The sequence below is a fragment of the Lagopus muta genome, chromosome 1, assembly GCF_023343835.1.
Source record: "Lagopus muta isolate bLagMut1 chromosome 1, bLagMut1 primary, whole genome shotgun sequence".
In the NCBI taxonomy this organism is placed as follows: Eukaryota; Metazoa; Chordata; class Aves; order Galliformes; family Phasianidae; genus Lagopus; species Lagopus muta.
The window spans coordinates 105,338,230-105,364,956 of NC_064433.1; the positions used below are offsets into that span (position 1 = coordinate 105,338,230).

Sequence of the window (26,727 nt, forward strand, 5' to 3'; positions counted from 1 at the left end):
CCTACTACAAGGAACCTGCTTTAGCAGGGGGGTGGACTGGGAATCTCCAGAGGTTCTTTCCAATCCCTACCGTTCTATGATTCTGTGAATGTTAATATAAAATATGCCTCTGAATGCTAACATATTATATAAGGAATAAAATGAATTGCTGGCTAGCAGCAAGTTTGCATTAGTTCTGAGTGGCAAAGTCCTTGACTAAGTCCACCTCCATCTAGCACTAACAATGCACTCACACCACACTGACGTGCTTTCTGCAGGGAACACACAATCTGCTGTAAGATGAACATTTTTAGAATTACCTCTAAGCAATAACTCACTCCCTTTCAGTTCAGACAGATTCTCTCTCACTCCCTCTCTTTTTTTTTTTTTTTTTTAAATCTGACAAGTACAAAATGAAGAGAAACCCTTCCTTTCCCCTCACTTGGGCTGAAATATTCTAGAAAGCTGTACCTGTGGCCTAGGGTAACTTTTTTACATGATGACAGCAGAGTGCCGAGTTTAGGTGATGTGTCTGGGAGAACAGAGGGTGAAGTGATGCTGTGTTTGAAATGGCAAGCAATGGGAAAGCCATGCATAGTAGGAAAGTAATTAAAAGCAGGAGGCCAACGCACAGCACAGCACTGAAGAGGCTTCCCTTTGCCTGACTGAAGGAAAAGAAACTGTTGGAAGGAAAGGACATATGACTGTGGTAGGGAAAGCCCTGGCTTTGCTCCGTATTATTTTCTCATGACAAGAGGGTAGCAGGGGGCTTGGCTTTTGCTGGCTTGCCAACACTCAGCCCCAGCCTCCATACTCAAGAGCAGCCCGGAGCTATCCTTGCACCCAAGCAATGCACCTGTGTTATGACCTGCACTAACATTTTCCATCACCAAGAGGTGCTGGTGTGAGCTGCTTCCCCCTGTTCCAACAACATTGACTCTGTCTGGAATAGGCATTACGGGATGAAAACGAGAGGAAAAAAATTAAGCTGAATAGGAGGAAAATTTGCTACCATATAGCCTGTTTAGACTGCAAACTTGTCTCCCCAGGGAAGTGATAGGAAGCACCATAGCTTGAGTGACTTATAACTACACAGGACTAAATGATCAAGAAGGCAGAATAGGAAACTATCCTGCCCTGGCAGGGGAGCTTGGCTCAAAGCAGATGATGCAGTGCTGAGTTTCCAAGCGGCTATGAAAACAAGACGAGGCCAAGAGGAAAACATCCACTCTAGGCTTTTAAAAACAGCAACTGAAGCCTCATGATAATTCCCAATGATTTTTTTTTTTTCTTTTTTTTTTTTTTTCCTGGCTAACTTTGTCTGTGCGGGCTGCTGCCTACACCTCAGCTGCTCATTGGAAAACCAAACAGAAACCCAAGTGCGAAATTCTGAGCCATACACTTAATACCTGACTGGGAGGGAGTCATCCAGCATTGAGTCAGGGCTTGCAAAAAGAACTCCCCTTGTCCCCTGCATGAGTCTATGGCCCTGGCCTTCAGAACAGACCTCACATCACTCCCTGCACTACACCTGGGTCTTGCTATTACTTGGTGTCCCTGAGTGCATGAGAGAAAGTTTGGGATGAAGTTCAAGGTATCATTCAAGTTCAAGAAGTTCTACTTCTGCTTTGGTGGAAAGATATAGAATACGATATTAAGTTCTATATAAAACACTTGGATTTTCATTACAGCTTGGACATCCTGAAATGGAATTAAAAAGAAGAGCAGAATTTGAATACTTTGTCTATTTTTCATGCAGCTTGGCTCTCAGTCTCTGCTTTGCACGAACTTCCTGTATGACTTTGCAGAAGGCAGTTACCTCCTCTATCTCACTTCCCCTTCAGTGAAGTAGGAGGTAGTGAGTCCTGCTTGCCACTCACTGTCTATCTGTGTCTCTTAGGATGACCCACACTGAAGATAAGGCCTGTCTTACAGCCCTGTCATGTTGGGGACAGACACTTGAGCCCACTGGCCCCCACCTCTGAGGCATCCAGGGAAAAGTAGTTGAATCCCTTGCACAGAAAAAAGCAGAATGTTAGACGTCTATTTCCTTGCCCCAGCACACACCTCCAGTCCCTGCTTGAGCTTCTTGGCTGCAGAGTCACCCACTGCAAGCAATGGTGCTTACCACAGTTCTTGTCACCCCTGCTCCTCCTGGGCTGCTCCTTTCCTAAGGAACACCCCTTTGAGAGCCAGCAGAATCTTCATCTACATTAGTACCCATTCTTCACAAAGTAATAACATAATTACTGCATACTCCAAAGAGCAAATGAGCACATGCTGTTGAACCAAATGAACAGGCTCTAGAGATTGTGGTGTGATAATTAATGGTTATGAACAGGGTAGGCTTAGAGGGCAAGATGAAGTTTCACTGTTTTAGGACATCAAACAAACACATGCATAAAAGGAGTCACTGGTCCAAAAAAAGAATATAAATTTGATGATGGCACTTGAGAGGCAGATGCACGGCTCTTGAAGGGACAGTCGGTCATGTGTGCTTTGAATAACAGGCAATTATCAGTGGTTTTTCCTGCTTGCTCTGAAGAACATAGAAGAGCTGGAAACTTGATCTACAAGAGGAAAAGTGCTGCTGCATTTTCAATCACATGCAATCAATATGGTTTGACTGGACCGGTTTGCCTCAACAGTTAGATTTGTTACAAAGAGTCAAGGAAAATTTTGTTCATTTGCCTCTTTGACTGCACAGTTACCTCATGCAAACTCTTTTAGACCAAACTGTCAGAAATTCAGGGGAGAAACACCAAGGCTGAGGCGCAAGTGAGAAAGCACCCACGCATCCCCTCTAGTAAAGCTGCTGTCCTCAGCAGTACAGTTGCTGTCTGACTGGCACAGCTGCCCAGCGAAGCTGTGGTGCCCCATCCCTGGAGGTGCTCAAGGCCAGGTTGGACGGGGCCCTGGGCAGCTGAGATGGTGGGGGGCAGCCCTGCCCATGGCAGGAGTTAGAGCGGGGTGGGCTTTGAGGCCTCTTCCAATCTAAGTCACACTATGATTCTATATTTTATGGTTTTCTGCCAAGAAAATAAAATGCTGGGACTGGGTGGGCTTTGAGGTCCCTTCCAATCCAAGTCATTCTGTGAATCTATGGCACGTCTCTGTGATGAGTGGCAACACGCTCTGGCCAGATGGGAGGAACCATGGAAAGCACTTTTGGGCCACTGCATCCAACACAGGCACTATGTTGCTACCTAACAGCTAGAGTAACAAAACCCCTTTGGCCTCTTGCCACAAAACGCAGTTATTTGCAGCATCTGGTACCTGAGCTCTCAACCCTAGAGGAAGACCAAGGTATGAAACTGTGATTATTCATGTTTAAGCAACGGCCTGTGAAATAAATCTAAAGGGTGTTTACCACAAAAAGTTACAACAAATAAAGTACTTAAAGAAACATATTTCTCAGGTGAGTTTGTTCCTCCTTTTGGTACTTTTTGATACTTCTTTGGTACTTTTTGGTACGTTTTTGGTACGTTTTTGGTACTTTTTAGTACGTCTTTGGTACTTTTTGGTACTTCTGAAGTTCAGAATAATATTTATTTTCAAACTACTAATGCAAATATAAAGGAGTCAATCTTTTTCAATGTTTTCTGCAGAATACGTCACTGCACACTGACCCTAACAGTGTTATCATTTATTTTCAATTTGCAAGGTGCTCAGCTCATGGACTGAGATGATGCCTCTGACAAAAACTCCAGAGAGAACATGTATCAGGATTCATTTGCTCCTTACCTCAGGCAAACCATTTTCTTTAGGTTGTTTTAGTAATCTTTCCCTGAAACACTTCACTCTTTAGTATTATTGGTAGATCAGAATGTTTTTTTTTCTTAGACATACTTCAAGCAGTTTGAATTGGGTGTATCATTTCACTGAAGAATATACTAATTTTCAGGGGATTACAAGAGGTTAAAAATAGAGAAAAGTTTCACAAAACTTTTAAAATATGTTGAAATGGAACATCTGGGCACTCTCAACATTAGATGAAAAAAAAAACAATTTATATCTTAAAGTTTTATTCTCTCTCTCCAATTTTTCCTTCCCTGTTGACTGCAAGAAGCTGAAGGAGCTCTTAATTCTTGTTTGCTCTTCTTTTTTATTTATTTATTTTTTCACTGCTCTGTCAATTTGCTAAACGTTCCAAACTTTGAGAAATTACAGATTAGTTAAAGCAGACATGCAAGCTCAGTTTCTAGGCCCACAGCTTTCTGAATTTCTTCAGAGTAAATTTTGAGGCAAAAGAGTGAAAAAGAACTGTGAAGATCCAATCTCTGCATTTGGTGTGTGTGTGAGGGGGGAGGGAGGGATTAAGTGTACTGTTATGTAGAATCACAGAATCATAGAATCTTTAGAGTTGGAAGGAATCTCTGAGGCCCATCTAGTCCAACTCCCCTACAATGAACAGGGACACCAAGCTAAGTCAGATTGCCCAGGGCCTGATCCAGCCTCACCTTGAAAGCCCCTAGGGACAGGGCATCAACCACAACACTACACAACCTGTTCCAATGCCTTGCCATCCTCACTGTAAAAGATTTTTTTCCTTATATCAGCTGCAGATTTATTTTAAACTAGAATCTCTTCAGGAACCTTGAAATCTCCATGTCTTTAAGCAGCTAGTTTCCAGAAAAGAGGGTTTTCTACTAAATAAATGTATTACTTCTTTCACTGCCGGACATAAATACTCCCATCTCCAAAGAGGACACATCTTTCCAAGCACTCATCAATTTATTCGAGGAATGAAATCAGAAGTTCCTTAAGAAAAGGCAGGAGGACTGCCTGGAGGACTGTAGCTGAAGAAATCCTGCCAACCATGTAAATCTTAGCACCACCTATCTTGAGGATTTGTGTTTTTCATACAACACATAATTCAAGTCACAGTCAGCTGGGTGTGTCAAAAGTTTTGAAAGGAATTAAGCAAGTTTTTGGCAGGAAAAAAACTCCTGTCCAGGTCAGGGAAAGCATGTTATATTTGCTATGTTTCTCGTGTTTTCCTTAAGTACCTGCAGGTTGCCTTTCTCTGGGACAGTATATGGGACCACCTGGATTTTAGACCCAGTTTAGCTTTTCTTCAACAAATTATGAGGCTCTTGTGTTTTTAGTCAGAGAATCACAGAATCACAGAATTGTAGGGGTTGGAAGGGACCTCCAGAGATCATCGAGCCCAACCCCCCTGCCAAAGCACAAAGTAGTTCCATAACTATTGCATCTGCAATCCTGGCTAAAATCTGTGGCAGCCAAAGCCATGCTTGTCTCACGTTGTGAACTGACTCAAACGTGAGAGATTCTTCTCACACAGGTAACTCCACACCATTTCCACTGTCATTGGTTAAGCCAGTTCATTTTGGAGCCTGACATTCAGGCATGACATGGAGCAAGCTTGGCACCTAAGCCCCATTAAAAGTGGAGGATTGACTCTTAATTTCCAGGAAAGCTCCAGAAAGATAAACTTGTCTCACTAGGCAGACAAAAATTGTCACTTCAGTGTTGTACAACTCAGTGTTGTACTGAGCCACTGCCAGCAGTAGCTTGTTGCCTACGGTAGGACGAGTTGTACGTCACGAAAAAATGCCACCCAACATTGAAAACTTCCTGCTAATACCAATGATCAAGATGCATAAAATCAAAATCTAGTCCAGATATTCTTCTCAGCTTGCTTACAAACTAACTCTTCTTCTTCTGCACTTACATATACTTTTTTTTTTTTTTTAATATTTTTTCCCAGCTTTTAAATAAACTCTGTTGAAAGCCACAGAAGTGATCTGGAGTCTTTTCCCTCCAGAAGCCTAATGATCTGAACGAGCAGCTGGCCTGTAACATGAGTCCCACTCAGCAAACTGCCTTTGTGCACATCCTTGCAGCTAAAGAGGGGGTTATTGGGTGTCCTTTGGCAGGTGCTACTGGATTAAGGGTGGCACACACTTTTTGTCCAAAGTAAGTAAACATCATCTGCACAATCCTGCAATCCTCTGCCTCTCCTACCACGGATCCAGGATCTTGTAGCAGAGTTTTTTTGTTTTGTTTTTTTGAGTGTGTGTATTTCATTAAAATATTTGTATCAGTTTTGTTTTCTGGAAAGTAATTGAGAAATAGTACACTTTTTCTCTGAATACTTTTTGTGACGCTGTACTGTCAATTCGCCCCCAAGTACTGAGCAAAAATGTTTCCAAATTTTAGCCGGTACAGCAATTGGTTTTGGCAGGAACCATCCCAACCCATGTTCAAAAAGATCTCCAGCAAGGACAGAGACACTCTCCTTCATTTCTACTGGCCGACACCAAGAGAAATGGACTGAAGGCAGTAGCTCATTTCTGTCAAACATAGGATGCCATTTTTTTGTAGGGGCTAAGAAGCCATGGCATCAGAGTGGTGGAATAATAATAGGTACTCATCTCCTTCCAGTATAAACACGCCAAACTCATAGCTGGGGACTTGTGAATTAACTCACAGCAAAGACCAAACTTTCTACGTAGCGGCAGAGCTGGAGCAGACAAACCCGCTCTGCCAGGCTTCCCACTTCAAAGCAACAAAAGCCTGGAGGGGAAGTATTGTGCTGGAGATGCCAAGAGGAAAGGCATAAAGGTGTGCTCTGACTCCCTGCTGTTTCTGGGGTCCTCATTCTGCAGTTTCTTCCCTCTACTCCTCACCTTTTCCATATCTACTTCCTTTCTTCTGTTGATAGTCTCTTTTCATTAAAGCTGAGTTCCTTTTGCCCCTTTTCCTACATCCCCTACAAAGCCCTCTCTGAATCTCTATGTGCTTTGCTTTCACACAGTCACCTTTTTCCAAGCAGGAACCCATCTAGAGGATAAGCTTTGCCCAAGCCACCTCATCCAGCCACTACCACTTGCTTTTTTACCACTCCAGTTTTATTGCTTGCTTTTCTTCTACTCTGAATGCAGAATCTGAAGAACTGACTATGAAGATTTGACCTAAAGAGACAGGGGCAAATTCATAAGCGGAGGAGTCATGTCAGAATTGCTGATCCTACAGAAACTTCTGGACTGTGAGGTTCACGGCTATTTGTCGTTCTTATAGCCAGCATGTTGTTTGCATTAGGGAAGGAGTTATTTCATACTGAAATATTAGAAAAGATAGCTAGTTCAGCAGAGTGGGAAAACTGCTTCGTAGAGGTCAGAGAGACTTTTTGTTTGTTAGCTTTAAACTAGGAATGTCAGTTTTTGTTTTTAGCTTGCATCTTTTGTGCCTCTCTCTGCTACAAACATTTGACTCTCCTCTTTATTGGCTGCAACACTTTGCCTTGTAGTTTGAGCACATGAAGGAGGCAGGCAACTCCTGAACAAAGCCAGTGCACCTGTCCTGAAGGCAAATGAGGCCGCTCCCAGCTGCTTCCTCCTATACAACAGGAGAAATACTCAGTAACTTAGTTGATGCCATCAGATCAGTTATTCCAGGGCAACAACTCCATAGGCCCCATGCTTGCGGTGTGACAGTTGTAGGGTGAGCCTCAAATCCTTCTTGCAGAGCTGCCCCAGTACCTGCACCAAGCAGAGACACAACCAGAGTGAGCATCCAGGCAGGGACAGTCCTGGCAGCTCTCTGTGCCCTCCTGTCACACCGAGAGCTAGCTGAGATATGTGCAGGGCTGGTCCCTTAGTCTACACCTTCATATACCATAGGCTTTCCATGCCTGCTGGGCAGCTCACAGTTTATCTCATGATCACATCCTCTGAACCAAGAGCTTGCCTGGCTCCACTCTCACCCACAGCCTGCTTCATCAAATGGCAAGGAATAGGCCATTGAACAACCTGTTGGTGAGTCAGGCATTAGCCAGGCTGTCTGGTTTGGGATGGACGCTTGCTACTTCTGCTTTACCTGCTCATTGCACAGCAGATTTGGACTTCCTGGTTTGCCAACACTGGCAGAATCATTGTGACTCCCATGCACTGCAGTGAACTTCAGTAAATGAAGAAGAAATCCATCCACCCTGGCTTTTACCAAAGAGCCCTGAGAAGCTGGTTTAGAAGAGCTGTCTGTAGCAGCTGCCCAATATCGTGCATGTACCCATCCCCCAAACACATTCTGCGAGGGGTGTTTTTGCATGTAGAAAACCAGGGATACCTGCAAATACTCTAGGAGAGATTATTGTCCTTTAAAGGAACAGCCTGAAACTGCCACACAGTCTTTGTGACAAATTCTGGAGAAGAGATAATACCTCTTGGGTTATAATGAAATCCCTGTGGAATGGCTCTATCATGTTGGTCATTAATACAAGTCAACCTCTTTATAGTTTTCTGCTAAGGAAATAAAATATTCTGAGACAGTAACATACTGCAGTTGTGACACATATCCTTTAGCTGGTCTTGTTAGGGAAGTAGACCTATTTTTGACAGAAACTCACGTTAACAAACAGTAGCTTTTGTGGTTGTCTGAGTGGAAAGCCCTTATCAGGACAAATCCATTTGTATTGCAAATTAGATGGTAGGGAGTAGACAATGAACCACCACTTTGTCTGTTTTAAAGCCTACTGATGGAAGTTCACAGTTGACATCTAAGCATTTTTTTTCTACTGAGAGTTCAAACACCATCTGCAGCTTCTTCTCTACCGCTTATGTGGAAGCTCTGGTCTGAACTTGCCATCTTGAACCCCCAAAGATGAATCCAGCCATTGGGGTGCAGGACTTTGGTCAGATTCATGAGCACTTTCACGTGATAGATCTATATGAAACAGAACTGTAGTATGAACAACACACCATTGCCAAAAGCAAACACAGCTTTCTTTTGCTTAAAGGAGCTTTGTCTGAACTTCAACATTTAAGATTTGTCACACTTTTCTGCAACCCTGTTGCTGCATTTATACAAAGAAAGACTTTCTAGGAAAAAAATAAAAAAATAAAAATGAAAGACATATACACAAGTGCAGAAACAAGGTTTTCTCATTCACCATCAGCTCTCCAGCCCAGCCTCTTGCAGAGCTGCTGCTTTTGGGAGCTGAGGAGTGGCACCTCTGCAGTTCTCTGCCACTCTGTCAGATGTAAAGAAGACATGTTGGGAGTAAAGCAAAATAAATCTGAAATATCATTGGAAGAAATGAGATCAGCTAGTGCTATCTGTGACTTAGCAGAGAACTTCATGTACCTCCATTCTGCCTATCGTCAGCAACCAAGGAATGATTGTGGTGGAATTAGTGGTGTACGTGGCTTTTGCCTTCCCACAAGAAAAAACCTAGTGCTTTCTGCAGCTTTACTTTCTATGAAACTCACTGGGGCAAGCAGCATTGCATTCACACTTCTGGTAATTACAAGATGAAATCAAAGCTAATCAAAGCACCGTGAAGTGAAGCTGCTGACTACAGTTCACTTCTAAGGAGCAGCCTCCTCCACTGGTAGACAGTGAATAAAAGCAAACTGAACTGATGCTGGCAACAGATAAGGACACCAGCAGGCTCCTGTAGGGGAGTGGGAAGTCAACATTCTGACTCAGGGCACTGGCAGTACCCACGCACAGCCTGGCTGCTACATCACTGTAGGCATGGCCTTGGATTGCCCCAGTGCCATCAGGAAAATGAGGAAAAACTCTCACACTGCCTGTTAAGTGTGGCACCTGGCACACAGTTGATCAGAAGGCTGTCCTTCTGATCCCTGCACAGATCCCCAGTGCTCCCTCGAGGAGCAAAGCCAGCCCACAGCCTGCCCTGCCCTGCCTACCACCTGCCTTTAGTAACAAAGGGCTGAACCCACCGTTCCCCAGCCTGTGTGCCTCTGCTGTTCCCCAACTGCTTACCGGGTTTTCAAGCAAATGTCTCTCCTCTTCTTCCTTCCCTGCACACACGTGATGCTGTCCTGCTCCCCTCTCTGTGTCCTCCTTTGCTGTCGTACCCACAAAAACTTGGCACTGGCTTCTGCGTTGGAGCTCCGGTAGGGCTAGCAGCCTGCCTCACCTGCCTGCACATCCATTTGTTGTCTTTGGGCTGGTCTGTGTTTTCCCTTTTATCCCAGAAGCTGGCTGAGGCAGGGATGCTCTCTTTCATCTGCTCTTACACAGCACCTAGCTCTGCGAGGAGACCTAGTCGCATCCTAGGCTCTAAGTTCAGAATAACACAATGATTACCAGCTCCAATTTGGGAAAAGTAGGCTCAAATGAAAAAAAAGACATGAAGAGCAGTGGCACATAAAACAGGGTGTTGGGGGTTGTGCGTCCGCATCTGCCCAGCAGCCTGTTGGTGCTTCCCAGAGGATAACATCTGTCTCTACATAAAGTGGTCTCAGGCCTCCTGAGCACAGTCAATTGCCTGGTCAGAGGTGCTGGAGGAGCAGACATCAGAGGACAGCTGGCAAGCAGTAAGTATATGGAATGGTGAGCACATCCTACAAGTGCTCAAAGGGTGTCATGCAGAAGAGGCATTATTTAAGGGATGAAGAAAGTGAACTCAGTGTGCGTGCAAGTAATGTATGGATGTGCCTAAGTGTACACAGTTGTATATATATACTTATATATTGTGTGCTATGAACATGCACTCATGAACTATAATAGTCTATTAGAATCAGGCAAATTATGTGAAAAGAAAGTTGCTGAATGCTATGGAAAAATCCCTAGCCAGACATTCTCCCAGTGAATTGCCTAGGGGGAGGGATGGAAAGCATCCCTATTACTTTAGCATTCAAAACTGATTGCAACGAGTATGCTGCCAGCTCAGGAAAGCTTCTCAGAAGATTTTGTTGTTTCCAACGACTAAACTGCTCACTGCTTGCTCTGATCTCTCTGTACAGATATGCTTTGTGGTACAGAAAGGAAACTCAGAAAAGAAACTTCGTACCCTAAGACAATCTTTCTTCAAGAGAAACGAATGCAGATGGGTTACTAAATACAGAAGGTGATGCATGTTTCCATAACTTACCAATAAATACACAAGGAAATAGATTTTCTTCATTTTCTGCCACACAAAAATAGACTGAAACAATAAATAAGTTCATGTTGGTAACTGATGCAGCCACAGGCTGTCAAAAAAATCCCAGCTCCATTCTCTGATCACAATTTGATGTACTGAGAGCACCGCAGGGAGCCTCGAGACCTGCAGTCACTGGCAATTGGATGTGCAGGCTGCTCTACAGGCTATTGGTGGTGTCTTGCCTTGATTCCCTTGTCTCGTTAGACTTGAGCAAGGCATTTGACATGGTCCCACACCATATCCTTATTTCTAAATTGGAGAGTTGCGGATTTGAAGGCTGGACTATTCAATGGATGAAGAACTGGTTGGATTGATGCAAGCCAGAGAGTTGTGGTTGACATCTCTATGTTCAGGTGGAGGCTGGTCACAGGTGTTTGACAACCCCAGGGGTTTGTCATAGGCCCAGTGCTCTTCTGCATCTTTATCAGTGACACAGACAGTGGGATTGAGTGCACTCTCAGCAAGTTTGCTGATGACACCAAGCTGAGTGGTGCAGTTTGTACAACAGAAGGAAGGGATACTATTTGAAAAGTGTTCCCATGTGAACCTGATGAGATTCAACAAGGCCAAGTGCAAGGTGCTGCACTTGTGTTGGAGCAATCCCACATGCGTATACAGGCTGGGAAGGAAGTCATTGAGAGCAGCCCAGCAGAGAAGGACTTGGGGATTCTGTTGGATGAAAAGCTCAACATAAGCTAGCAGTGTGTGCTCGCAGCTCAGAAGGACAACAGTATCCTGAGCTGCATCACAAGAGAGGTGGCTGGCAGGAAAAGGGAGGTGATTGTCCCAGTCTGCTCTGCCCTCGTGAGGCCCCATCGGGAGTATTGCATCCAGACCTCGGGCCCCCAGAACAAGAAGGGTGTGGAGCTGTTGGAGTGGGTCCAGAGGAAGACCACAAAAATGATCAGAGGGCTGGAGTACCCTTCTTATGAAGAAGAGTTGAGGGAACTGGGCTTGTTCAGCCTGGAGAAGAGAAGGCTCCAGGGAGAGCAACCTTCAAGTACTTAAAGAAAACTTACGAACAGGAGAGTGACTTAGTTTTACATGATCTAATAATGATAGGACAAGGAGGAACTATTTAAAACTAAAAGAGGGGAGATATAGGTTAGATGTTAGGAGGAAATTCTTTCCCTGGCAGGCAGTGAGGCATTGGCACAGCTGCCCAGAGAAGCTGTGGTGCCCCATCCCTGGAGATGCTCAAGGCCAGGTTGGATGGGGCCCTGGGCAGCTTGAGCTGGTGGGGGGCAGCCCTGCCCATGGAGGGGTTGAGGCAACATGGGCTTTGAGTTCCCTTCCAACCCAAACCATTCTGTGCTTCTATGATTCTATGCTTCTATGAAAACACTAGTCTCTCAGCTTGCTAGCATACGAATATTAAAACAGTTTAGTCTGAGCTATGCAGGAAGATTTTGTGAGGGTTTCACACTTAAGAGATGAAGAAATATCACAGATGTTCCCAAGGACAGGGCAGCAGGATAGGCTGGGGTACACAATCCCAAAGAACATGCTGCCCAAGGGGAGGGGTAGAGAGCAGGCACATCACAAGATAAGAGATCAGGGTGGCCTTGGAGGGGGATGAGATACATGGTCCCTACCAGGAGTGAGGCTCTAGCAAGGGACTGGTGCTGCGAAACTTCTCATGCTGGAAAGGAGCAGGGAGAGAGGAGCTGAGGGATCCCAGAGTTTGGGCCGAAGCAAGATGGACTGCAGTAGGGCTGGAAGTAAAAAGACACAGGATCATTTCTGCTGCAGAGAAGAAAAAGCACGGGCAGAGACTCACAGCAGAGAGTGTGAGGTGACTTCAGGCAGTATTGCCTGCCAGTGGGCTCTCCAACTTCTCCCTGTGCCACTGCGATTGACGTTAGTTCTTCCAAAACCACTTTTATCTTTTTGTTTCATTTCACTCTTCTCACAAGCAAAGTTTCGAAAACACTGATACAGCAAGGCCATGTGCTGTACCCTTCACCTTTCTTCTACTTGATTTCTCGTTTGCAAATGCTCTGGGGTGCTCTCCTGAACGTTTGTAGAACTCCCAACATAGCAGGCTCAGCTGTGGAGCATGAGACTGAAACAAAAAGTGTGAAGTCATAGGGAGTGAAATTCAAAAGTTAGGTAGGCAGTATTTAAAATTAATGTGCTGCCCACGTTTTTATTATCTTCATTTTTTTGGAATAAAGTGTGTTGACATTTTATTCTTCTGAAATCAGGCAAGCCCAGTTTTTATCAAATTAAAAAGAATAATTTGTGGGAATTATGTGACTGATGTTGATAAGAATGCTGGTCCAGCAGTAGTAAAGAAGCATGTCCCTAGATATCTTTTGGGACAAAGAGCACTCTGATAATACTCATGAACTTTATGCAATACTCAAGACAAGTACAATGCTGGTTACAAAAAGAAACCCCCTTTTCTGTTGAACTGAGCACTGTGATCAGGGATAAAGAACTGAAATTGATTTATGTTAGCACGTGGCTGATCCTTAAGCAGAAACATCCCGAATCGGAGAGTACCTAAGCCCAGGGAATGCCTCAGCTCCCTGCAGCAGGACAGCTCATGTCCAGCAACTTTGCAACCTATGCACCCATAAGCTTGCACCACTGCAGCTCATGCAACCGGCTGACAGCCTTACAGTAGGACTGCTGGATCGTGCAGGCATGAGCAGCATCACGTTCACACACACGCACAGCATCAGGGCCAAGGCACTGCATGCAAACCACAGCCTCGTGAGCACGCAGAGCTGGTGCAGCTCTGTGCACCTCAACATCAACCTGAGGAGAGCCGCCTGACCTCTCGGATGGAGCAGCCCCTTGAGCCATACAGAGGGGAAAAACAAGCGAGAAACTGAAAAAAAATGTGACAGAATTGAACAGCAAAGAAACAGCAGAGCCAAAAAGCGCGAAACAGGAAAGCGGCAGTCACACTTGGGCTTTTTTTGTGTGTGTGTGTCCCCCGCCCCCCCAGCAGGGACGGAACTGCTGCAAGCGTAACACAGGCTGTTATCAGCCCCGCGCAGGGGCTGCGGTTTGCTCGCTCTCGCAACCCTCATGCAACCGTCGCTTGTTTTCCGACAAACAGGATGCCTCCATTTCGCCTGGCAGCTTCCCCGTGCTTCGAGGCGAGGGGCAGCCCCGTGCTGTCCCCGGGGGGAGGACTCAGGTGCACCCCAGTAGGGCAGGAGGAGAGCACAGAGCTATCTCCTTCCTGCAGCCCCCACTAATGGCAAAACAAGAGGCATGTGGTGTGGGCTTGGCTGCATTGGAGAGGGAAGTCTGAGCTTCCATCTTGCTCACTTTTTTATTATTTCACCAAAAAGCAGTTATTACAGTAATGCTTATGAAATGTTTCAGCACATCCAAGCTTCTTGCTCGTCCCAGCCCATCTCCCATTGTGTAGTGGCTGCAGGGAGGGGGATAGTGCTGTATCTTTGCTGTGCCATGTCCCCCGCAGTCAGGATCATGCGTCTGGGACACAACCATTTAGATGGAGATGCAATCAGAGGAACAACAATCTCCTTTCAGGTGGTTGTAAAGAGTGATAAGGTGTTCCCTGAGTCTCCTCTTCTCCCCACCACTTCCCATCAGACTTGTGCTTCAGACCCATCACAGCTTTTTTGTCCTCCAGACATGCTCCAGGGCCTCCATGTCTTTCTTGTAGTGAGGGGACCAACACTGAACAGAAGTTAGATGCAGGAAAAGCAAAACCCTCTCTATTCTGGTAATTGCATGGCTGAAGGTGAGCCTCTGGTAGCAGAACTGGAGCCCACACCAACAGCAGCATAGACTTACTGATGCATCATTTCTCCACACATCCCCCAGGACAGCAACCTCCAGCTTTGCTGCATGCCTGGAGATTCCTGGGCAGTCTCCAAGCTGGACAATCTCCAACTAGGGTGGCCAGGCTGAGCTTCTGCCCTCCCCGCTCTGCAGGCACAGGAGGCACTGAGCACCACTAACTTCCAGGATGGTGGTAAGCCAGTATGGAGAAACCCTGAACCCGCTGCTTTTCCTGGAGTTGAGATTCTGATGAGCTGAACAAACGTTGTGTCACAAACAGTTTCTCAGCTAATCTTATTTCTTTTTCTGTTCCCGAGTTGCCCACAAACAGCTCATAACACGTTCAAGTTAGCCTGCTGCTCAAAAAGTCATCGGAAAACTTTTTTTCCTGGATTTTCTTCATGGTTTGGTATTTGAGCTGCATGGCCCAGTTGTGGCTAGAGACGTACGGTAACTGTGCCCTGAGAGAATGAGCACAATGCTAAGGCGTCTTTCTGACAAAAACATCTGCCTAGCCAAATTTACAATTCCAAGTGAACAGGAGATCATGTTGTGCAGTCTGGCTCAGAACTGTAAGACAAAAAAAAAAAAAAAAAAAAGGTTCTGCTTCCACTTCTCTCCCCCGACTTCTGATATGATCACTTTTCATGGTTCTTCATCCATAAAAATGAGGATCGTGCTCTTCCCAGAGCTGTTTAAGCAGTTTCTGAAAGATGACTGTATTTGATTACTGCCTGTATATCACTTTGGCCCAGTGTATGTCAAACGGAACTGCAAAGCTTTTATCAGCCTGCTTTTCTGTGGAGACAGAGCTTATATGATAGCTTCCACTCCCTCTGTGCTTCCGCTAACTTTTCTGGCTGTGGGCCAACTTCAACTAAATTCCATACAGCAGAAATGGCCTTAAGTTCCTACAGCTTTCCTGAAACACGGCAGTAGCGAAGGTTGGTGTTCCCAGATCCCAAGCACTCATCCAAGAGAGATTTTAGAGATTCCTTGCGAAAAAATGTGGATCAGATTAAAACCTTAAAGTCAGAAAACATGGCCACAAGACCCACATCTATAAGAACCAGTCACCAGCTCTGCCCAGGACAGCATGTCTTGTCTTTTTAAATGCAACAAACAAGATTTTCCTTGGAAGAACACAACAAATTATGAGACGTTTTCCACAACCTGACCGTGGAGAGTACAAACAACCTGATGAGAGCATTTGGATTTAATAGAGTTAACATACACAGCAGAGTTAGTTACCTGTGCTGTTTGAGGCAGATCTCTATCCATCTTTATCCTAAGTGCTGCCCCAGCAATTCATTAGCAGCATGATAAGAACATTAATGATGTCACTGATCACATCATTAGCATCTGCCCTGGCTGGAGGCAGCCTCAGTATGCTCCAATTCAAGTTAACTCCCAAGGAAGGATACTACAAATGGCCCATACTAGCAGCCTGACGTCAAATGGGGTGAGGCACAGTGACAAGAGGTCCAACATGAATATTCACACAAAAAGCAGCTACTGATGTCACAAGGGCTTTCTGTTTGGATGCACTGATGTTCCCTGCAGAATGCAAGCCAGCATGATTATTGGTCTACTTACTTCTTGTAAGGCACACTGAATGGTGATGCTGAAGGAAGACAAACGATAAAAAATGAAATATAGAAAAAGAAATCCCACAGGTAGATAAGTACTTGAAAAAGCCTTTTAACTTAATATTCTCACTGCTGTCTATCCACCATGGTGTATCAGAATCCTGGCACAAGCTGCCTGCCAAATTTCACATTTATTAGTATCCGCTGAATGTGAAAATGTCTTCTTCCCACATTTCTTCTTGCTCTCATGCCCCAAACCCACCTCCCAGCTTTGCACTGATTTTGTGGCATTATTTAAACTAAACCTGTAGGCTAAATCTCATACAGAGGCCTTCTGGAAGAGCTTGGTATGAGACAAAGAGGCAAGAACCCACTGAAACACAAACCCAAGGATCCCATGGGCACCCATGAACAAACTAAATTTGAGATTTCAGAAGAAAATCCAGAAACTTTTATATGTATTCACTATGCATGCTGGAAAAGGCTGCCCAGAGAAGTTGTGGATGCCACATCCCTAGAGGTGTTCAAGGCCAGGTTGGATGGGGCCCTGGGCAGCCTGGTTTACTATTAAATGTGGAGATTGGTGGCCCAGCATGCGGCAGGGGTTGGAGATTCATGATCCTTGAGGTCCCCTCCAACCCTGGCCGTTCTGTGATTCTCTGATTCTGTGAAATACACAATTTGTTGTCCACGGCAGCAACCAAAAGCAGCTAGCTCCTCTGACCCTTTCTGTCCTGTATCTGTGGGGAAAGGCTGATCAAAGGGGGCCGGCACCAGGTGTGAGAGACAGAGCAGGCTGGCTTCTGGCCACCTGTATCCATCTAGTACTAACCAACACAGGAAGCTACCAGGGAAAAAAAGGTTGCTGATTTAATAAGCAGGTAGGGTAGAGGTATGAACAATGGGAGACTTAGTTCAAACATTCTGCTTCTTAAAAAATGAACAAATGCCAGTGGATTATTCTTGGAGCACAAGCTGTGGGAGTGACTGATAGTGCATTATTCATTTTGGGAATGGCTAGCAGAGGCAGCTAAGCACCTGGGGCTCAGATATCAGCAGCTGGGGCAGTGAGCTCTGTCATCCACCGATCCCCTGAAATCACACCAGCTACAACTGCTTGCACTATACAAACTGGAAAACACAATTCCCAGTGGAAATAGCCCTAACACCCAGAGGTTTGCTGGGGAGAATCTCTGCTGATACAAGGGATTCTACTGCACAATAAAACACTTCTTCCCCTCCTTAGAATCACAGGATCATTAAGGATGGAACAGACCACTAAGATCATCAAGTCCAACCATAAGCCCATCAACCCATTTTTTCTCCATTCTGACTTTCTCACCCTTTGTTCTGTGCTGGCTTCTGTTCAGCGTTTGCTATGGTTTTTGTTTTCTTTTTTTGTTTTCTTATTTTTTTTGTATCTATATTCCTTGGCAATCAAATACATGATCCAACTTTTTTTCCTCCTCCGTTTTGCGATAACTGAGGACATTTTGGTGTCTGTATGCCAAAAGGAAGGCTAGGAGCAGAGTTAGCACAGTAAGTCATGCACTAGAAATGTTTGGGTTAATGTGCTCATGGTGAATGTTGCAAACAGCAGCATTTTATAAAAACCTCAATGACAAGGTAGCTTGTTTTCTCACCAAGGAGAAATAAGAGAGGGAAACTATGCTACAGCCAATTATCTCCTAAAATAGGACAGCTAATGCTTTTATATAAGTTATTTTCCTAAATCTGATTTCAATCCCTCTTTGAACAGCAGTTTTCAAATAAGGCATTCTTCAATGCCACAGGAAAAAAAATAAAAATATCCAGCAAGGTCTTGCAAAAAGAAGGGTTCAGACCTGAACATGCTAAAGTGTCAAGGCAGAAAGGAACTAAGGGAAGAAGCTAACTCAGCTGTCTTGGCTGCCTCCTCAGAAGCAGTGTTACTCCTGTAAGGCATTGGGGATATAAGGGACTTGTCATTAACAGGGCTGAGAAAGACTTGCTGGAGAAATAAGCAAAGGCTCAGTGAGAAACTGTCTGATGGGAAGAGAATAATTCACAAACTTAGGATGAAATTGGTGGTTAAAAACTGTTTACTGGCATTCTTTACTTTTCCCATTAAAACATGAATCTAAGTCACCCTTATTCATATAGGTGCCTGCCTGATGACATAACTTCAACCCACAGGGGAGCCACAAATCCCACTTTATGTTGGTACAGGTCTTGTTATAGCAGGGCACTGTTCCAAATGGAAAGAGACTTAGGTATAAAAGTGTTAATGCTGGCAAAGTTTATTTCTGTGCACTACAGAAAGGAGCACTTCAGGACTACTGGAGCTTTGCTGTTGCATAGTATAAAACAGATGGACTTGAAAATATCAGTACAAATAATACCATCCTTCAAAAGTAGTACTTGAAATTGTTTGGACTGTGTAGGAAACTGTAAAAAAAATGACCTTTTCTTTTGCAATCCCTATTAAAATAAAACACAGCAATAAAAGTTCTGACTGTTACAATAAAACATCAGTGGTTTATTTCAGCACTTCGAAGCTTAAGAGGTTTACTCTATCATTTTTTCCTTTCATCCAGGCAAGTAATTCCTTAGGTTCCACAACAGTGCAACACACTGCAGTCAAAACAGCACATTTCATTGAGGAAAGCAAATCATTTTTATCCAGCGCAGGCAAGTACAGGCAGAATAATCTTGTGTTTGTGTGGAAGACCTGAGTCTTGTGGTCCATCTGCAGATGCTACCAGCTTGTTGGAGGAACCCACACGATACAGCACGACCTCCACAGCAGATGGACAAAGTAGCAGTGGATTTCTTTGCAAAGTGTGTGGTGCATGTGCAGAATGTGTAGAACATAGAAAAGCAAACAAACTACCCTGTATTGCAACAACTGATTCACTGACCCTCATGCAAATGAGGTTAACAAAGTCTTAACTTGAATGTACCTTCTAGCCATGAATTCTGTTACACCCAACTCATGCAAAACCCCGAGCTCATTTACACATAGGTCCTGAAAAACAGAAGCATTTTACAGAAGTCTAATATTATCTAGTAACTGTGTTGTAAAATAAATTGTACTTCCTACTAACTGGGTGCAGTATGCTCTCTTGTACCAGCACCCTGCAAAAAATGATGTGCAATACTGACAAACGGTCAGCAGCCATGGTGGAACACTGACCACATAGGTCAGACCTCCTCCTCACTGTCTCCTATGGAAAAAAGATTTTCAGGGTTGCTTTCCCAAGCTGTGGTTACACATGTAAGTCCTGTCCCACTAGAGTGCTTCTCTCAGAGGCTCTCCTTACTTCAAGAGGGAATACACCGCCTATCATTCTTACACCCCTGACCTACATGCTATGTGCAAACCAACAGCCACCAACTAGAAAAAGACTCCCAGCTGACACAGAGTTCCTCCCACAGCCATGCATAATAGGCCATAAACCATTGTTACATACCAATATTTCCAAGGTAAAAGAGACAAAAACTTTCTATAGTCACAGTTCTGCTAAGTGGAGTCATATGAATTACACCTGCACCTCAAAGCAGTGTTTAATTTAGCCCCTAGGTCAGCACTGGCATTCATAGTTCACCTGCTGTCTTATTCATGACTTCATTCTTGTATTAGTCTTTGCTCCTGGGAGGACAGACGCAGGCCTTCACAGCTGGTGGCCATTTTGTCACTGCCACTGCTTCTGGGAGGAAACAGGATGTTATCCCAAGCACTGCTTTTTGCTCCTGGCCATGCCTATGAGACGGGTGGAAGCGCAGCTGCAGGCAAGTGGGAGTAGAGCGGTGCTGCCTTGAACCTCTCCCCATGGCTAATAGCAGTAGTGACAACTGGAGGAGCACCTGCCACCCCCGCACACCAGCACTGCGCACACCTACACATGTGAGGGTTTGGCGGTGACTTGCATCTGTCAGTGTCACCACATGAGATGGAGGGAAGCTTTCATTTCGCTGTGCCAGACTGCCTTCCACTACCTTTTGGTACCACAGCACGTACATAAAGAGAGCCGAGTGCTGATAGGCAAGGAGGCTCATCTGTCCCCTGTGCAGCCTGTGATGCCCTGTTCCAGATGCTCGGCTTGCTCATAGCGCATGCATTTGCTGAAGGTGAGAGCAATGCATGGTGCTACAACAGTGGTGACTGAGCTCTGCATCCCTCAGTGCTTGTTCAAGGCTTCTGTATACGCCCTGGGATATTCCTGCTCGGCATGATGCAGGTGAATGCCCCAAAGCCAGCTTGAAAAGGCACTTATGAGAGCTGCGTGCAGTGCTGGGGACGTGCAAGACTTTTGCCAGAAGGGATATGGATGCTCATCTGTGCTCCTTCACCCCCAATATTTAAATATTTCACAAATGGGCATCTTTCTTGTCTAAATGCTAAAAGAGGCATTTCACAGGCATTCCAGTGCCCCCCGATAGCACTGGTTTGACAAGGATTGCAAGATTTTCCCTTAGTACAGCTGAGTGAAATGTTTATAGCAAATCACATCCAAACCATCAGGTTGCGAGTTCCCTCATGCTGCACTGATGGAAAAGATTTGTATGAGAGTTCAGATTTTCAACTGGCAGCCAAAACTATACCAAAGGGCAGCTTCCTAGCACATCTCAGTATCACAGCTTCAGCGTGAAACCAGTCAACAGAAAGCACTCTGCAAGAGCAAATACTCAGAAGGCAAAAGAAAAAGCCCCTAGCTCCTGATTTGGGCTGCTTTTGGGTTCACTGGAATCAGAAACTCAAAACAAAAAAACGCAGGCTGAAAAGCCAAGACAGATCAAATGCGGAGAGAAGGTTCTCACAGATCTTTGTGAAGTGAAACTACCCAATTTCACGGAGTTTCACTTGCAAGCAGAAGTGGTGAGTCCTGTGGACAGCATTAAGGATGAATTGGAAACACTACCAGGTAGCTCCTACTGGCTCTCTCTGCTGCTCTGCTTTCACAGCCAGGTCTCCTATGCCCTTTCTTTTCTTCCCTAGTTTAAATTGTCTGGACACATCTTTACAGACAGTTCAGCATTTCAGACTATGGTGTAGCTTGGTTACTCATGCCTTGTTGTCAGCTGGGACCTAAGAGGAAGAAAATTGAAAATTGATTACATTGTCAATCCATGTTTTTAATTTCTAGCCTTGTTTCCACTGGCAGCAAGAATAATATGCCCTGCAGGCAGTGTCACTGTGAATATGTCAGTGCTTTCATGGACTTCACCAAGTTAGTGCAGACCTTTATAGGTGCTCTGCTGCTTTAAACTTCAGCACAGTGGTCACCCAGCCCAGTTCATCGATACACTTCATGAAGGAGATATCTAGACTGCTCTTATATTATTTGGGAAGCTGACTCAAGTTTATTCATATATTATCCATTCTCATGGGATGACAGAGGAGGTAACAAAGGTACTGTAATATTTTCTTCTCCTTTTCTCAGACCAGTGAGTCACCTTGCCTGTGGCCTGTCTCTTCCTTCAGCCAGTACCAGATGCTTTGGAGGAAGCCACAATTCATTTTGCAGATGACAGACCAGCTTACATGGGAAGCTTTCTCTCCGAGCTTTAGCAGAGAATAGTTTGTGCTCTGAAATATGGCAGTGAAAGATGAAGGCAGAAATTAACCTTTCAAAAGCTTCTTTCCTTTTTACCTGGCTGGTACATATCAAGAAACTGTTATCTGTTTTTAAGACTTGGCTGATTCATGGATCCTGATAAACTTGGTTCTAATGGCATTGCATGACAATGGAATTACTAGGCTGTAATCATCCACCATTTAAAAAAAAATCTACTCTACACTGCTCCATTGACTGAGCACAGAGAAAGGAATAGGAACAGGTGAGCTGGCTGCCACAGTTGTTTTAGAAAAACAACAACAATAACAACAACAAAGAAAACAAACCAAATAAATAAAATTTGAAAAAAAAAATCAACAAAACAACAACTGAGTAAAGATGTATTTGCACACTGCAATCTGCAAAAGTACAGAACATGTCAGCATCACATCCCATGGTGCACCCTCCCAAGGCACGGTGCCATACCTTTCCCACCTGTTAGCACAAGCATTTGGCAGAGGTCTTACTAGCTATGTGGGGCATGTGCCATGGCTGCTTTCAGTGTACAAGCCCTTGTCATTTGTAGGAGGAAGACAGATTTCCATACCTTGTCACAGGGGTGAGCAACCTCATGTTATCCCTTAAGGAGGCACAATAGCTGGCAGCTTCTACAAGAGCACTGGCAAGAGGCATTTCCCTTTGCTCTTGAACCTGCTCTGCTTCTCACTTCTGTGCTTCACAACCACATAAGAGGACCTGGTCCCAATATCCTGCCCAGACCTCAGGCAGCCCCTCCAGGAGTGCAGCTGCTGGGACCAGCGGGGTCCTGCTGTGTGTAGTGGGGTCACACAGTGAGGTGAGTTTCTTCTGTTGGTGGAAAAAGGTCACATTTGGGCATGCCAGTCCCGCATATCTGTAAGCCAATTCTAATCCTGAGTTCATGCTGAGAATGACATCACAGTCCATCACTAAGCTGAGTGTGATTGGTTAAACAGAAGGTTCATTATTTTGGCCTTAGATAAAATCTCCTGATCTTACCAAAGTAATGTATTCATCTCTGTCAGGTACTTCACCCCACCACGTGCTTGACAGGAATTCCTGTGTTTGGGTCTCTCAGTGCTTCTCAAGGCTTTTGAGTGAAAAAGTCTCAGAGAAGGCTGTGTAAATCTGACAACATTCATGTTTTTTTCTGCCAGTAAGCCGTTTTTATGAGCTTTAGTTCAATTTCCCACTCACAAGACGCAGTTAGTATTTTATAATGCTGACACAAATTGACTCTATGCAACAGTTCAGGCAGTCTGCAAATGGATTGGAAAAGCTCCCTCTCTACACAGTCACAACCTAGACTATGCTGTTGCTAAAAGCCATTTCTTTCCCTGGGTGAGCAAAAAAAAAAAGCCTTTCCTAGCACATGGCACTGCTGAGTACTGTGCATCTCCCAGAAGAACATGTTTTTCACAGAGAGCTGGTTCTAGCATGATTACTTCTGCCAGTGTCGCACACCTAGACCTGGTGACACAAGTTGTACTCACAGAGGATGTCTTTCTGCAGTGCTTGATGTCCCACTAGGACCACACAAAAGCTGACACTGGAAACTCTCGTCATAGAGGTAGATGCTTGCTTTGATTTCAGCTTGGGGCTGCACACCCTGCTGAAGGATCACAGAGACAGAGGGAGCTCTATAGAGGAATGAAGCCAACCCTAGGTGGGAAGAGCAGTCACACTGTCCTGCCCTCCACCAGCACCCTCTGTGGATAAGCACCAACTCTAGGATGTTGAACCTACAGAGCCAGACCTGAATAGCAGAGAGCTTCCGGACAGCTCATTTTCCTAACTCACATATAGGTGCTAGGAGCTTTGGGAACAACCTCCCTTCATAAATCCTATCACAAAACAAGTCAGAGCAACCAAAGGGCAATAAGAAACAATGCGCTTGTATACCAGTGTCTACAGAACCAGGCACAGAAGCCCTTCCAAGCAGGAGGAGCTTCTTGCAATGCTTTTACTTAGCGTGTGCAAATGAAGAGACCCACAATGGCTGGTCACAACAGTGTTAAAACTAAGAATAAAGCACACGTGGTGTGTTTTTCCATTCTGTAAAAGTGCTCTGCTGGAGTTTATTTCCATTTGATAAGAAACCAAGAAAATGTTGCACCACAGAGCTTCACTGCCTTGATTAATCAACAAAAAATACTACAAAGGCAAAACTAGGAGCAACCTTCTTTGCATACTGAAATAATTAGACCGTGTAGCAAAAGGGAAAATGAGGAAAGTGCCTTCCTGGAAAATATTATGCTTCATAATATTTAGAACCCCATAAAAAAAAAACAAAAACAAAAACCAATGTTTTTGTAAAAGGACTAATTATGCTGTCTTCTTTTGCAGGCAAAATTGTTAGGAAACCTTACAGAACAGCCTAATGCCTCTAAGAAAAACAAAGACATTATGGGGTTAGTTGTATCATGTAATTATCTAGGCCTCTTTTAGAAACGAAACATGCGCTCTTTAACACAAGACTCTCCAATGGGTCTTGTTTTGGTCCTCCTATCCAAAAGATACCATTTCTGTGACCCAGTTCATACACACGAAATCACACCCAGCCCCTAATAAAACCAGCAAATCTGTCCTCGTCCTACAAACCATGCTTGTGTACGAGTTGAAATGGCAGCCTTACTGATATGAACCCAGGTTAGAGAAAGGGATCGAGGGATGTTTTATTGAGGGCTGTACCACAACAACAAAACAACCATAAAAAGGCTCTCATTTTGTACTCCTAACACACAGCCCAGGCCATAAACTGAAAGAGGCCATTAGGAAAATGAGGCCATCATTAAAAACAGAGCTGGTAAACATGTAAATGTGTTCAGCACGCAGAGCACATCACTGGAGGTTTCAGTGCAATCCTCATTTCTTTACCTAGTGGCAGAAGCAAGGACCTGGTGTGGTGTGATAGAAAGAGGGCCATATCCTTTGTGGTGTACCACATTCAATTAATATGTCAGGCTTTCTATGTCTATCATTGCTCACAGAGGCTGGAACAATTGTTCTGCTTCCCCATTCCCTTTCTTTTTTCCCAATTTTCACATAGTACCACGCTAAAAAAAAAGTAATGGATTTCCTTCTCAGAGAACTGCACGGGCTGATAAAGTGAAATCCATGGCAGAATGCAAGTCACTTTTCTCTTTACCTCATAATTTCGGCTAGAGGCAAAAGTGTAATAAATTTTGGCGGGAAAAAAAGAAGAGATGGTTTGGGACATTTCTAATGGCCAGTTTGTGTAAACACTGTTGAGAAATATGGCTGAGAACAATCTGCCCTGGGGATGATTATTTTTCTTGCTCTGAGACCCGAGCATTGCTCTTGTTCTCCCCAGAATTTTGAAATTGTCTGAAGTTCATTTGAGCAAAGACAGGAACAAAAAAGGAACGTTGCAGCTTTCCATGTTAAAACGCAATATTCTTTCACAATGATGAGGCATTTGCTTTATAACCCAACCAAAGCGCTCTTGCCCAAGCTCTTCCTGCACTGAACAGCTGCAGTTTCACCTCGCTTGTGCTGGATACCTACCAGGATCTGTACTTAAAGTATCTAATATAATGGGGACCTTGTCCATGAAGGCGTACAGATTACTGCAGTGTTAACAATAAGAGTGCAAGCGGTACTGAGAAAGATAATAATGCCTATAGTGAAGCACTGAGGTAATCCACTGGCTGGATTAACCAGCCTTAGCAAACCTAGGCAAGAAAGAATCAGCCCTTGGTCCCCATGCAGTCACTCCCCTGCACTTTAAGGGGCTCCTGCCTGCAGGATGGCCTCAACTGCCCCCAGCCCATCCCACGGGCTGGCTGTATTCTGGCGCACTGCAAGTGCTGCCCCATCAGGCTCGCTATTTTTTGTTTTATCAGAAGGACAGAATTTCCTCAAGAAGTCTTCCTGTACTACAGATTAAACTGCAAACAGTTGGGTGACTTAAAAAACAACAACAACAACAACAAAAAGCTGACAAAATGCAGGAAGATCCTTCTTGCTACTCTAACAGTATTGCTTCCTTTGCTTGGAAGCAGAGCTGGCAAAACATTAGCACGGTGAGTGCTGGGAGCAGCCAGCTGCCTCCTGCCAAGCCTCCGGCATCTCCCCTCGCAGGCTGGGTGATGCTGTGAGCCAGGATGCTGTGAGCCTGCCTGACTTGCACAGCTCACTGCGTTCAGCTCCCCGCTGGCACCAGGAAAAAAAGACGCAGAAAAACTTTCATCACGGGAGGGGGACAAAAAGAAGAAAAGAAAGCAAGGAGAGATGGTGGGTGCTTTGGCACCCTGCCCTCATCCCATGGCGGTTGGTGGGAGCAGCTCAGGGTTCACAGAGCTGCTGTGACACAGCAGCAGGGGCGAGCCTTCCGCATTCCCAACTTGCATATTAATAGGAATAACGCGTGACTCATGCTGACAGCAGCGGCAAGGCCGGGAAGCTGTAGTCTGCAGTTATAAAGAGCTACACAGCGCTGCTGTACCGTGGCATGCTGGCCAAGTCTGATGAGCCGTCTGCACGCTGTCATCCGGCAGGCACGGCACTGCAGAAGGGGCTCGGACACTCAGAGGGTGTGCATGGAAGGGGAAAAGTTCAGCTGCATCATGTGCTATTTGGGAAGGCAGTTACAAGAAAGCGAACAAGTTTGTCGTGCCAGTCCCAGGCTCACTCGAATGAATAACCCATGACTGAGCAGCAAGCCTCTGAATATGCTCAGTCACAGTGAAACAAGTCAGATTGCCGGGGTCTGCACTCCATTCCCCTCCCCAGCCCTTACAGGACGACTTCATTTCTCTAGGATTGGTTGCAGCCAATAAATCACAGTCATCAGAGACCTGCGTGGCATCAACAGAAACCCTGAATTTACCCACATCGCTTCTCCGGAGCCATGTGAGTTGCAGCCAACTTTACG

At 44.9% G+C, this 26,727-nt stretch overlaps 1 protein-coding gene across 2 annotated transcripts in view; it reads right to left on the reverse strand.

The window, feature by feature from the left end:
- The window catches only part of RUNX1 (RUNX family transcription factor 1), a 150,528-nt gene that overhangs the window by 122,843 nt on the left and 958 nt on the right, over positions 1-26,727 (reverse strand). The window lies entirely within an intron of this gene.